Source organism: Corvus cornix, chromosome Z (genome assembly GCF_000738735.6).
Source record: "Corvus cornix cornix isolate S_Up_H32 chromosome Z, ASM73873v5, whole genome shotgun sequence".
NCBI classification, from domain to species: domain Eukaryota; kingdom Metazoa; phylum Chordata; class Aves; order Passeriformes; family Corvidae; genus Corvus; species Corvus cornix.
The window spans coordinates 66,772,298-66,784,641 of NC_046357.1; the positions used below are offsets into that span (position 1 = coordinate 66,772,298).

At 40.4% G+C, this 12,344-nt stretch overlaps 1 protein-coding gene across 1 annotated transcript in view; it reads left to right on the forward strand.

Moving 5' to 3' along the window:
* Positions 1–5,779: 5,779 nt before the first annotated feature.
* Positions 5,780–12,344, forward strand: part of SV2C (synaptic vesicle glycoprotein 2C) — a 116,125-nt gene continuing 109,560 nt past the window's right edge. Inside the window, exon 1 of the mRNA XM_010392761.4 lies at positions 5,780–6,041. The gene's annotated coding sequence lies outside the window, so the exon portion shown is untranslated. The remainder of the gene's footprint in view (positions 6,042–12,344) is intronic.

Below are 12,344 nucleotides of genomic sequence, written 5' to 3' on the forward strand. Positions count from 1 at the left end.
ATTCATATCCCCAGTGCTGGGGAAACTACATACCAGTACAGACAGCTCTGGTATGATATAGGCTCTCTCACTCTGTAAACCTTACAGAACAAGCCTCTCCAAAAAACACATGAAAATATCAGAAATCACTTTAAAAAGAATGATCAAACACAGAAGCCGTACGAAGTTTGAAAAAGAAGCAAGTTTCAAATTATGTACTACATATGATTCAGAACTCATCTCAAGTTCAATATATGAAGAAAGCCAAGATTTATCTTGTTGCAAATTTAGGCCTTGACGCAGTAAATATCAACAGCACTGAATAGAATTCTTTTCTATGAAGAGCATTCCCCAGGAGTTCAGCAAAATATAGTTATTAGTTAAGATCATTCAGTGGTCCTTGAGGAAATAAGGGCCTAAGACTTTTATACTTAAGAGAGAGCAGTGTGTGAATTACAAATATATTACAATACTAATTATGCCAACAGTTCTATATGCATTTGTGGTTGTACATCTGTCCCCTTGTGCTACTTGGTGGTTCTCAGGGGCTCTTGTTAGGCCTTGGCCTTGTTTAATGGCTCCCATTGAACTTATCAGGGATACTGTCTACAGCACCAGGATTTACTGATGCTTAAGCAAGAAGGGGAAAGGGAGATAATCAGCCGTCCCCAATAATCTTGGAACATTACTTGCCTGAATCATAGCCCAAGTAGAACTGTAATAGTCTTACTGGACTTGTGAAAAACTCCAGTAATTGCCATCTTGGATTAATGCCAGGATGAAGATTGATTGATAATTGAAGTAAATAATTTTTGACCCTATAAATGGGCCTAAGTGAGGGTCTTTTAGCACTCCTAGCCACAGCAGGCTGACCAGCATCTTCCCCCAGGTGGAATGCCTTTCAGAGCTCGCAAACCCTCAAGTTTGCAATACTTGTAGGACCACTGCAGAAAGCCTGTCAACAGGGCTGATACCTGCCCCCATACCTTGAGGGTCAGCCCTATGCCTTGAGAAATGCAAGGACATTCAATGTGAACTGAACTTGAGGGGAATTTTTCACTTGTAAATATTCCTGAAATTGTATGTAAAGGTCTTTGTGTCCCTGTGTGTGTGTATATGTACAAATTGATTTATAGAACCTGTAGCAAGTATAGCATGAATGTTGCCATCTTGGATCTATGTTTAAGTCACTCTTGTAATTGTAGTAAATCCTATTGAATAGCTTTGTAAATGTTAAATTAATGAATAATTAGGTGCTGCCAAATCCTTTAGACATAAACCATTCACCAAGTCTGGGATAAGAATTGACTCAGCCACTCCTAAGTTCTGTCAGGAGTTTAGAAACCGAGGGGGTCCTCTCTAAACCCCATGACCCAACAGGAGGGTCTCCATTACCCTCTTGCATCCTTACCCTTTTCCATTTCTAGTCTCTGTGTAAATTATTCTAAGTTGATTCTAATCCACTTTTCGTTTACATGATTCATCCATGTAGTAGGAGTGAACCTCACCATCAAACTTTGTCATGCTTTCTCAAATTTATATTAACTCTGCTTCTGTAATAGCTTTGATGGTGATCCTTTAAGTGACCTAAACTACTCAGTCATGACAGCAGGGGGATCATATTATTCCTTATGTGTAAAGACAAAAAAAATCTTACACTACCAAGACACCAAAGAACAAGAAAGGAAACAGTGGCTTGAGAAAATTATCTGTTCAAGGACAGTGCAGTGGATCAGCAGAAGACTGCAAACTAGGATTTAGGAGACATATGTTTAATATTCCTTCCTGTCCAGTAAGTCACTTACTCCTGCAAATCAGATTTTGAAATATAGGCAGCCAACAAAAAAATTCAGACAAAACAAAACAAATGCAATGGGAATAAGGACCAAAAGGATTCGGATATTAATAGACCTCCTGTTGGTAGAGTACTTAGTTGGTCAGGTTTTTCCTGCCTCCATTATGTGAGGATTTATTTAGTGATTCTTCACCTTTAATTTTAGAAGAGATATAGGATCTTTTGATCAATGGTAGCCTTAACCTGTCATAGTTTTTTGGTTTTTTTATGAGGACACAGGAAAACATGGTCTGATGGATGTTTATTTTGGGTGTGAATCATTACCACATGGACTAATTTAAAAAGTGATTTTCATTTGACAAAGAAGAAAAGAAGTATCAGATTTTTCCCTTTCATTGCAATACTCCTTATATTTGTGTAATATTTTCAATTGGATGTGGCTAAACGTAACAATGCACAATCTTAAGGGTCAAATTCAGACAAGTATCTCATGCATAACTAAAGAAACCTGAATTATTTTTCTTTTCTTTGAGAAAATCTGTAGACATTTTTTTCTTTCTCTATCACCTGAAAACATAATGAATTTGTTCGGTATATTTAGGTGGCTTTTTTCTGCTGTTACTTATCTGAAACAAAGGGGTGTCTAAATGCCTCCCTTAGGTCACTGTGCATGGAATCTAGTCTGAAAGGTTTATACACTGCATACAATAGAATACTGAAATGCTTCTGTGGCTGAGGTAAGCTGTTTACCGTGGCAGCTCAGAGGATTCCTGTGGGTCCCTGACCCTTGCTGAAGATTAACCTCAAATGTTTCTGTGCACTTTACGTCTATATTCTATTCATTTCCCATTGCCCTGTTTAAGTCAAAGAAATTACTTGTAGGATTGAAACAGTGATAAAGGTGGAACTTGCACAAAAGAAACATGTAGTTTGGTGTAGGATCCTGGTTCTATGAAGCATTTAGCTTTGGTTTCAAGGGAAATGCTATCAATCTTTTCTGTTGCTATTTTAAGATGGTTCTATAGCCAGATGTTACTGTATTTATTTCCTGGAAAGGAAGTAATGGAGAAACAAAGCTAATATGTTACAAACATTTAAGGGTCAGGTTGAAACAAATAAAAATAATAATAATGTCAAACTATCTACAGTACTTTAACACAGTCATTTATTTGCCATGTACTTTGAAAACCAGTATGGAATAAATAACCGTTAAGAATCACAAGGTCTGAATTTTTCAATTGCTTTACAAAGTTATGCTACTTAGGTTTTGCTTGAGAAAGAACAATTTTGGTTTTGTCCTTTTGGAGGAGGAATGCAAAGTGTTTGTGGTCATATTCTAGGGTCATCCACCAGCAATAAATATTGTGTTACTGTGATAGCTGTAATAGATAGATGTCTGTGATAGCTGTAAATTAAAAAGTCTAGATGCGTTGCAGTCTCCACAGAAAACTGACGGAGCACCAGATATAAGCTTAACTGAATGCGCATAAAGATAAAATTTTATGTCTGATATGAAAGAGTACTCTTGAGAGCAAATTTCAGAAAGGACTAAGCCATCAGATCCATGAAGGGAGAAAATGCAGGTAGTCTGTGTAGAATTCTCAAACTTGAGAGATATTGTTTTCATCCAAATTGCCAGTATGCAGGCAATCCACCTCAGGATTCCTTTCTTGGCAGCAGGAATGAGACCTGCTTCCTGCCAATCTGCAGTGGGGAAGTTTTGGGGAAGAACTTTCTGCTTTCATACAAGTATTCCTTGTGGATAGAAACAGATGAAGGAGACATTATGCAGTTTTACTTCAGTGATGCTTCATGTTCCCACAACAGTCTATCTGAGCTGGCACAATCAGTCCTATATATGGGCTGAAGGTTCAGCACTGTCATAACTCAGCCTCAGACAAGCAAGTCAGTCACTGGTCTAGGTGAAAACCCACCACACTTTGCCATACCTTCCTTTGGTTTCTAAAGTTATTCTGAAGGCAGATCCACTCACCAGCCCATTTAACCCTGAAGCCACACAAACAATAAAGCAGATGCTAAGAAAGTGACAGAATGAAGTGCAAATGGAAGAACCAATGTCTGTAGTAGAAGCACAGCATTACATCAGTTTAACCTGACTATGAAACTGCATACTTTTTACTTCTAAGGATAAAATGCTTGTTTTAGTCTTTTAATCTTTCTTATTGCTACAAAATGCCTACAAACCTATCTCATTAATGTTCCTCTCTCTGATGCAGTAGGTGAGGAGGAAGGTGCTGCTTTCTCAGCAGAATCTGAAGCTAAGGTTAAAAAAAAATTGAGTCTTTAATGTTAAAAAAACATTGTGCTTTTACAACAGTGATTTCTTTTTCTTAGCATTTTAGTCCTATATGTTCAATACCTAAATGTGGGGGTGTTTCCTTCTTTCATAGTTGTTATATGTGCTCAAGATCTCACAAGGAGTATGTCTTTATCCTAATCAGTTTATTTCAGTAAAATACAGTAGCATTGGCTTAAGATGCATTTTATACACAGAAATGTTTCTGTTAAATAGTCAACAGTAAATGGATGGAAATGACACTTTGTCACCATTCTTATTTGTGTGGCACAAATAGCCTTTTCTTTTGTTGCCATATGAAAATTTTGGATTTTTTTCTTTTTGTATATTGCATGTGACAAGTTTAGTATATTTACAAGGGAGTGCTGTTTTGTAACACCACGTACAATTTTCTAATGCTAGGATTACTGAAAGGGGCAGAATAGTAATAGGCATTTCTTTTCTGTTTCTCTACTTCTGTTTCACACTTGACAGCACTCCATGCATAGTTCATTCAGCTTTTCCCCTGGGTAGCAAATCAATAAGCCACTTTCCTTTGCTGTTTGAGTCTTTTGCTCAACAACAGGGGAAAAGAAAAATATTTCAAAGTGTATAAGCTCACAAATATTGACAGGAAGATTCAAAGGCAGAGGAACTATCAAAAATTACAACTCCGTAGAACATACACACTAGGTATGTGCAGAGTATCGTACAGGGACAATGATGGTACTTGCCTAATACTTACTTTTCTACTATAGGTATATTTTGTGGTTTAATATATTTTGGGAAGATGAATCCAAATCCCATGTTTGTTGATAAAACTGGTTGAATATTTGCTGGTTTTTAATATGAAGTCCTACCTGTTCTCTGCACTTTCTCTCACATCTTCATTTTGGCAATACCATGTCTGTCACATTAGACACTTTGCCAGTGCAGTTGCAGGTAAATGTATATAATCATAAGGAGTAACTACCTTCATGATCTTTGTTCTACAGTGGCTATTAAGATCTAGTGTGACAAAGTTATGATATAGTTTTCAGTCTGAGGCCACTGCACTAAAAATAAGCTGATTATGGTAATAAATATAATAACTTCCTACTGTCCAAAACCAAGACTTCACAAACTAATCCATTTTACCTGCTTGTCCTAAAACGATCAATCATCTATAAACATGTTTTTCTGATGTTTTCCTAAAAGCCATATATGATATGGGTCCACTATCACTTCACTATCACTTCTAATGCTTCACTCTTCTTGTAGTCAGGAATGTTTCCACTCAGGAAAGTGAATATTGCTTGTGGGACTTCCTGCACCGACACTGATCTTCACTCTCAGTCTTTGTGTGTGGAGTACAGGCAGCTTTGCACTGTTGCTGCAAAGTGTTCACGGCTCGCGCTCTGGGAGGAGAGTAAAGAGGAGGGATGCAGTGATCTCTGGATGATCATCGGGCCTGTTGCAACCTGTTCTGAAACAAGCAATTTCATATGCTCTCCCCTGCCCTCAGTTCTCATAAGACACTGTCTTCTGTAATAAAGTGAATGCGTGAGCGTCACTATTTTTATTTTTCCCTTCTAGCGGGGGAAAGGGCCCTGTTTCCACGGAGGCTTCCCAGCCATGCCGGCGACGGGGGCAGGGGGGCGGTTCTGTGCCTCCCCTCCGCCGGCTCGGGCCGCTGCCTGCGGGGGGATCGCCCTCCCCGCACCCCACGCCTCCGGTTATTGATGGTGGCGGCCGCCGCCCGCCCCGCGCCTCCCGCCGCGCCCGCCCGCTCCCCCTCTCTCCCCGGCACTGCCGCAGAGGCTCCACCGCAACGCGAAGCCCACACAGCCGCTCCGGTCCGCCCCTCCTCTGGTCTGTCACGCTCGGCGGCTCCTCCGGGAGGCTCCTCGCTCCCTCCCGCAGCCTCACGCCGCGAGCAGGAGGCAGCGGGAGCGGAGGGAGCTGCCGCGGCTCTCCGCCGCCTGCCCCCCGGTAAGTGATGCTCCGGGCACTCGGGCTGCCGCGACTGCTCTAGAGCAACTTTTCCTCTTTTTTTTTTGCATGCTTGACTTCAACTTCTTCGCGGGACTTACAGGGGTCTTGCTCGCCGGAGAAGGGGCAGAGCTCTGTGGAGCAGGTCGGGCGCTGAGACGGGAGAGCGGGGTTCCCTCTCATCTCCGCGGTGAGCGTGAGCAGTCTGTGCTCGGCTGCTGCTCACTCCAGCTCTATCCAGATCTCGGTCTTTGCACAGAGAGAGCAGGTTACACAGATCCGCGGAGGTGCCATAATCTAATCTTTGCTTTAGAATCTGATATTAAGGCTGGAACTTTTTGCACGCTAGGGGAGCAAAAACCAGGGGTGTCGAGGATCGCAGACTCCAGATATTTGAGGAGAACAAGTTTGCAGATGTCCTAGCAGTAAGGATGGCGAGGAAAACCAAAGGTGCAGAACGGTTGTCAATTCCAGTTCCTCAGGGAACCGAGACTTTCTAAGATCTGTTAAGGAGGGAACAGGCGGCGTTTCAGACCTTGCAACAGAAGGGGGGGGGGGGAATAGAAGAAAGAAAATAACCAGTTTAAGTGGTTTTGAAAACACTGTTGCTTTTCTCACTATCGATTTTCTTCAAGGATTTTCACTCACATTGACGATATTGAGAGAATAGTTTAGCATTCGTGACCCGTAAGGGGCAGGGAGGGATTTCCTTCTCTGCAGCTTCAGGAAAGGAGTTCTCCAAAACACACTAAGTCCTGCTTTGCAAGGGGCTTTGGGAATTTAGGTCCCGAGATGGTTCCGACGTATGTGGGGAGGGGAGAATGGAGAAGTCACAGTGAGGAAAAGTATAGTCCAAGTGCTAGGGTTAGGAAGAGCCATGGGATGGTGAGGCTTTTTGAGGCAACACCCACCTAATTTAAAGAGGACTGCAGGGCAGAAGAACCTGAGGAATTCAAAGAGGCATAGGAGCTGGTCTGGCAGTCCTGAGTGGAAGCAGGACACTCCAGGGACTGGAAGGCTGGGTGACATGTGGGTAGTTGAACGTGTAGGTCACTAATTAGACTTAGGAGCCTAATCCTGCAAAACACTGGGGGTGCAGTGTGAGTAGGGGGCGAGGGTGGGAGCTGAGTCATCCTGGCTGGGGCGGCCGCGGCACATCTGTACAGAAAGGAGGGGCTGAGGAGAGAAGGGAAAGATGAGGAAGAAGCATGTAAGGAAAGATAGGTGGGGAGAAGGGAGATTGTCTCATCGAAAGACGCTGATATCACCTAGGCTGCTCTGTGATTGATAGTATCCTGGTCTCCTTTCCATGAAGGGTTAGGATGCTGCTGAGTATATCTCTGATGGAGGGGGGGATGGATTGCAGAGGTTAGTACAACACAAGCGAAACCTACTCAGACAAACACACTTGGTACTGCTGGTACTTGGGCTGCATTGCACTGCAGTGCAGGGAGCTAACAGCAACTTCTGCCTTAAGAGAGAGAGGGAGCTGCTGAACTCATCTGTAAAGGTGGCACAAACTATGCCAAAAATGACTGCTTCTCAAGGAATTGCAGATAGAACTAGAAGTAGAGCTGTAAGGAGATACTGGGAGGATTCTCCTGATGAATTCACAACAAGCCACAAAGGGTTTCAGGAAAAAAAACCCCAACATACAAACCAAATGAAGGTCTCTGATTGGATTAATTGTAAATAGTATATTTCTGTTGGAAGTTGTTTTCCTCCAAGTTCTCTAAGTGAAAGTATTGTGTTTTCGCTGCTCCACATATCCTCTCAAATTGAAGTTTTAAACTTTTCTTCATGGATTGACGTCTCTGTGAGATGAAAACTACAGTTTTACTGTCTTGTGAAATGTTCATAGTTTTCCCTGTAACTAAGCACTTATTCAGTATTTTCCTGGAGAACAAAGCAGCATGGTAAACCAGACCCCATTCCTTCCCTTTCACCTAGGCATTCTCTGCAATTTCCCTGAATGATAGATTACAGTTTTGGTGGTGTTTTTTTTTTTTTAATCTGTTTCCTTAATGTGGAAGCAAGAAGTATTGCTTTTCTGAATTCCAAAGAAATGCAGAATTTGATAAATAGTCACAGTAAGTTCCAAGTGGACTTTTACTTCTATTAGGAGGAAAGCTTTGCATAGGCCAAACACAGAAAACCACAGTCTGTCAATTAAAATTATTGATTCACGCCAAGCCTCCAAACATCTTGAAACAATACTTAGGGAAAAAGAAAAAACAATCATCTGTTTAATGTCTGTATTTCTAAAGCTGTATTCCTATGGCGTTTCAATAAAGATGACCCTGACTATCAGTGATACTGACTAGACAGAGAGTTTCTCTGATGGCAATTTGATGTTAAATTATGTGTCATTGCTTTTGGGAAAAATAGATTTGAATTTCACCAAATGAAATCAAACAAAATGTTTTCTGATTATATATTTGAGAAATCTAATTTATTTTCAATAATAATAAAGCAAAGGTGTTAGGTTTTTTTCTTGGTTCTGAGAAATATGCAAGAAAGATGTTTGCAACAAAGGAAAATAATGTGAAGAAATGTTATGTTTACAAAACATGGTGTTACCTCAGGTGACGATGTGAAATCTGTAATTGAATTTATATGTGCTTGAGAATGTAAGATTGTGTAAGTTACTTGCACTAATGGCAGATTTCAAATTAGCTTTTTGAAGTGTGTGTTCCAAAGCACAGATGATGAAAGTTTATCCACAGTGGTCCTGATTATTCTGTTAAATCAGTGTGAATTGATTTTCAGTGGGAATTAGAATGAATCCAGCTATATAATTATCTAAGTTTTTTGGTTAGTTGTCTTTTTCTTTTTCTTTTTCTTTTTCTTTTTCTTTTTCTTTTTCGGTTTGTTTGTTTGCTTGTTTGTTTTTGGGTTATTTTTCTTGCATGAAAGTAGTATTAATAAAGACATTTCACATTCTTAGTATTATAAAAGTTGTTTCAGCATCACAGGCAGATCACTCAGGCTGTATATTGCTGTGAATCTTTGCAACCCATATGCACCACAGGATGCATATCAATGTGTGTTTAAACAAAAGCTCATCAATTAGATTAAATGTGTTTGCAAACCTGTGATAGGGAACCCACAGCTGCTGTCACTGCTTTCTTATGATGTAGTGCATAACATTTTCCTATTAAAACAGAATGGAGTCCTTTTTAAAATTACTCAGAGGACTAGATTTACAGCTTGTCTTCTTTTAAGTGTTTGTAAACAATATAATGGAAAAAAATGTTAAAAGTGTGCTCAAAGTATTGACATTGTGAAGAAAAAGGTAGTTAAATTTTTCTTTTAACTTGGCAAAGTGTTTCAGATTCAAATTAAATTTAATATATTCTCTGATATCTATGTTGCAAAACATGGTGGGCCTTTTTTCTCCATAAAACAGTGGTTGATAACCTAACACCTTTAATTAATCTTCGAGTTTGTGTATTGCTACACAGTTCTTCTAGAGACATTCTAAGCATACACAATATATATTCTTGTGTAAATACATACATTGCATGCCAGTGATCTATTAGTCAGGTTTGTTTACAAACTACCATGTTTATGGGAGCAAGAGATAAATAAGTGTGCACGAAATATAATCAAATGTAAATTTCTTTAGCATGATGATTATTGAAGCGTCTGTCCTCTTGCTAAAAAAAAAACCAAAACAAACGGAGTAAAGCAACATCGAGCACATCCCTTCCTTCTCTGTGGTTCCAACTCTCAGTCATTTTCCTACCCAGAGAGGCTAATCAAAGTTTAAATGTTGCATACACAACAAACAAAATTGCCTAAAGGTGTAATACAGTGTAATTCATGTAATACTATTAAGATACCGTTAACATCCTGTCATTTTTAAGACTGAATTCTTACCTCTGTTCATCTGTATTTCTGCTGACCGACTGCTGACAGTAAAGGCTTGCTGTGCATCAACAAAACATCAGAGACTTTCATGATTCGGTGGGGATTCCATCCAAATATTTCTAATTGAACTAAAGATGCACCATATTAAAAATACAAATGACACCTAGCACATAATTTAGCTGCTTCAGCACTCAAGGCATATAGCTTTGTATTGATCTGGGACTCATAAAAACATGGTGTTGCTGCAGCTTCATGTTTCCTTGCCAGCCGCAAGATTTTTTTTTTTCTTAAGACAAAGCAGCATTCCTGTAGCTGGCTCTCTCTTTCACTGCAGATTATTTCTGTGGTCATGGCTGTGTGGGCCTAGCTATGTGCTTTTTTCTAGAGCGGAAACATGTGTCTCACAAACACAACTTGATTGTTGATGGAAAAACCATGTTAAAATGAATATGGTTGGTAGCAGCATTAAAGCATTCTGCAGGATTTTTTCCACTTTAATGATCATATGAGGGTCTGTATAGGAAAAAGGTTTGTGAAATGCATTATGGAAAATAATTAAATAATTAAATTAATTTAATTAACTACTTAAATCACTATTTTATGATTTAACCAAGGTAACTGTGGAATGGAGAGATGACTTTACTCATAGCACGTCATAGGGCCTCCATGTTTTTAAGTGACACCATCTTCATTCCATATAGAGCTGGAGGATAAACTTTGCTTTCTGTAAGCGTAGCAGTGCTTATCCCACAAAGGCGCCTTTGCAAAATGTATTCTACCACCCCCACCTCCTTTAACCATAGAGGGTTTTGCTTTTATTTGGGAATCATAGCCATTGCTTCAGCCTTACAAAAAGTGGTTCCCTGTACTGTTCCTAAGGCTGAGAAATTAATGACTTCTTGGACCAGAACTGTCCATGAGCCAGCAGAGTGTCCTGGTTCCCAAGGAGGCCAATGGTATCCTGGGGGGCATTAGGAAGGGCATTGCCAGCAGGTCATGGAAGGTGAACCTGCTCCTTTACTCAGCCCTAGTGAGGTCTCCCCAGGAGTGCTGTGTCCAGTTCTGGACTCCTCAGGACAAGAGAGACATGGAGCTCCTGGAGTGAGTTCAGTGGAGGGTGACAAAGGTGATGAGGGACCTGGAGCATCTCTCTTATGAAGAAAGGCTGAGTGAGTTAGGCCTGTCCAGTCTTGAGAAGACACAAGTGAGAGGGAACTGATTGATGTATGCAAATATTTGAAGGGAGGGTACCAAGAGGAGGGACCAGGCTCTTTTCAGTGGTGCCAAGCAATAGGACAGGAGGTAATGGGCAGAAACTGATGCATAGGAAGTTCCACCTGCACATGAGGAAGAAATTCTTTACTGAGCATGTGACCGTGCACTGGAACAGATTGCCCAGAGAGGTTGTGGAGTCTCCCTCACTGGAGATATTCCAGAACCATCTGGATGCAGTCCTGTGCCATGTGTTCTGGGATGGCCTGGTGTAAGTAGGGAGGTTGGACAAGGTGACCCACTGTGGTCCCTCCCAATCTGACCCATTCCTGTGATTCTGTGATTTCATTCTATGTAAACATATGTATGCCTAATATATTAACTGCATATGTCTATTAATAGAGTTATACATAGCCTTACCTGTATGATTTTTTTTTTAAGTTAGACTCATAGGTGTATTTCATGTTTTCCACTCAGGCTCATTTTGTTTTAATATTCACCTGGAATGCAGTAGGTGAAGGTACCAAATGTTACCATTTGACATGTCTCGTTCTCCTATTTTTTGTTTAAGTCTTTAGCTGTGCAGTTTCTGTTGGCTTTTTCTTTTGGGTAATATTCTCAGTGTCTAGACATCACTTCTTGTGAGCAGAACTCAGGGACTCTCTTCATGACTAGCTGGTGGACAGTCTGCCACTGACACTGCATTCACTTATCCTTTTAACTCTTTCTCAGCGTGTGAGCAGTGCCTTACTTTCAAATAACTCAGTTGTTATTTCCTTCATTAAATACATCAAATTCTGGAAATAGATAGCGTATCAGATGAAAACGCCCCTAGTGATACAAGACATATAACTGAAAAATTTCTTACTGTGCCTGGAAATTTTGTAAGGATGATCTGTTAAGAGGAGAAAAAAAAGAAAGGAGTACCAAGGCTCATGGGAGTCTCTGCTATGCAGATGTCATCTGCTCTTTCCCTTGGTATGCCATCTCATCACTGGCTGCAGTATACTGCAGACATAAGGAAGATGTTTAAAATAGCTAGTTTCTGTGGTAGTTTAGTACACCAGTACGATGCTCTGCATGAACTACAAGCATACTTGAGATTATCCTACAGTGTGGATCATTATGCCGATAGATTGTCTTCATTCAAAGCTAATTAATTTAAAACTTACAGGAAGGTTTCTGCACAACACTGTTGCAGTGCAAAAGAGTCATTGA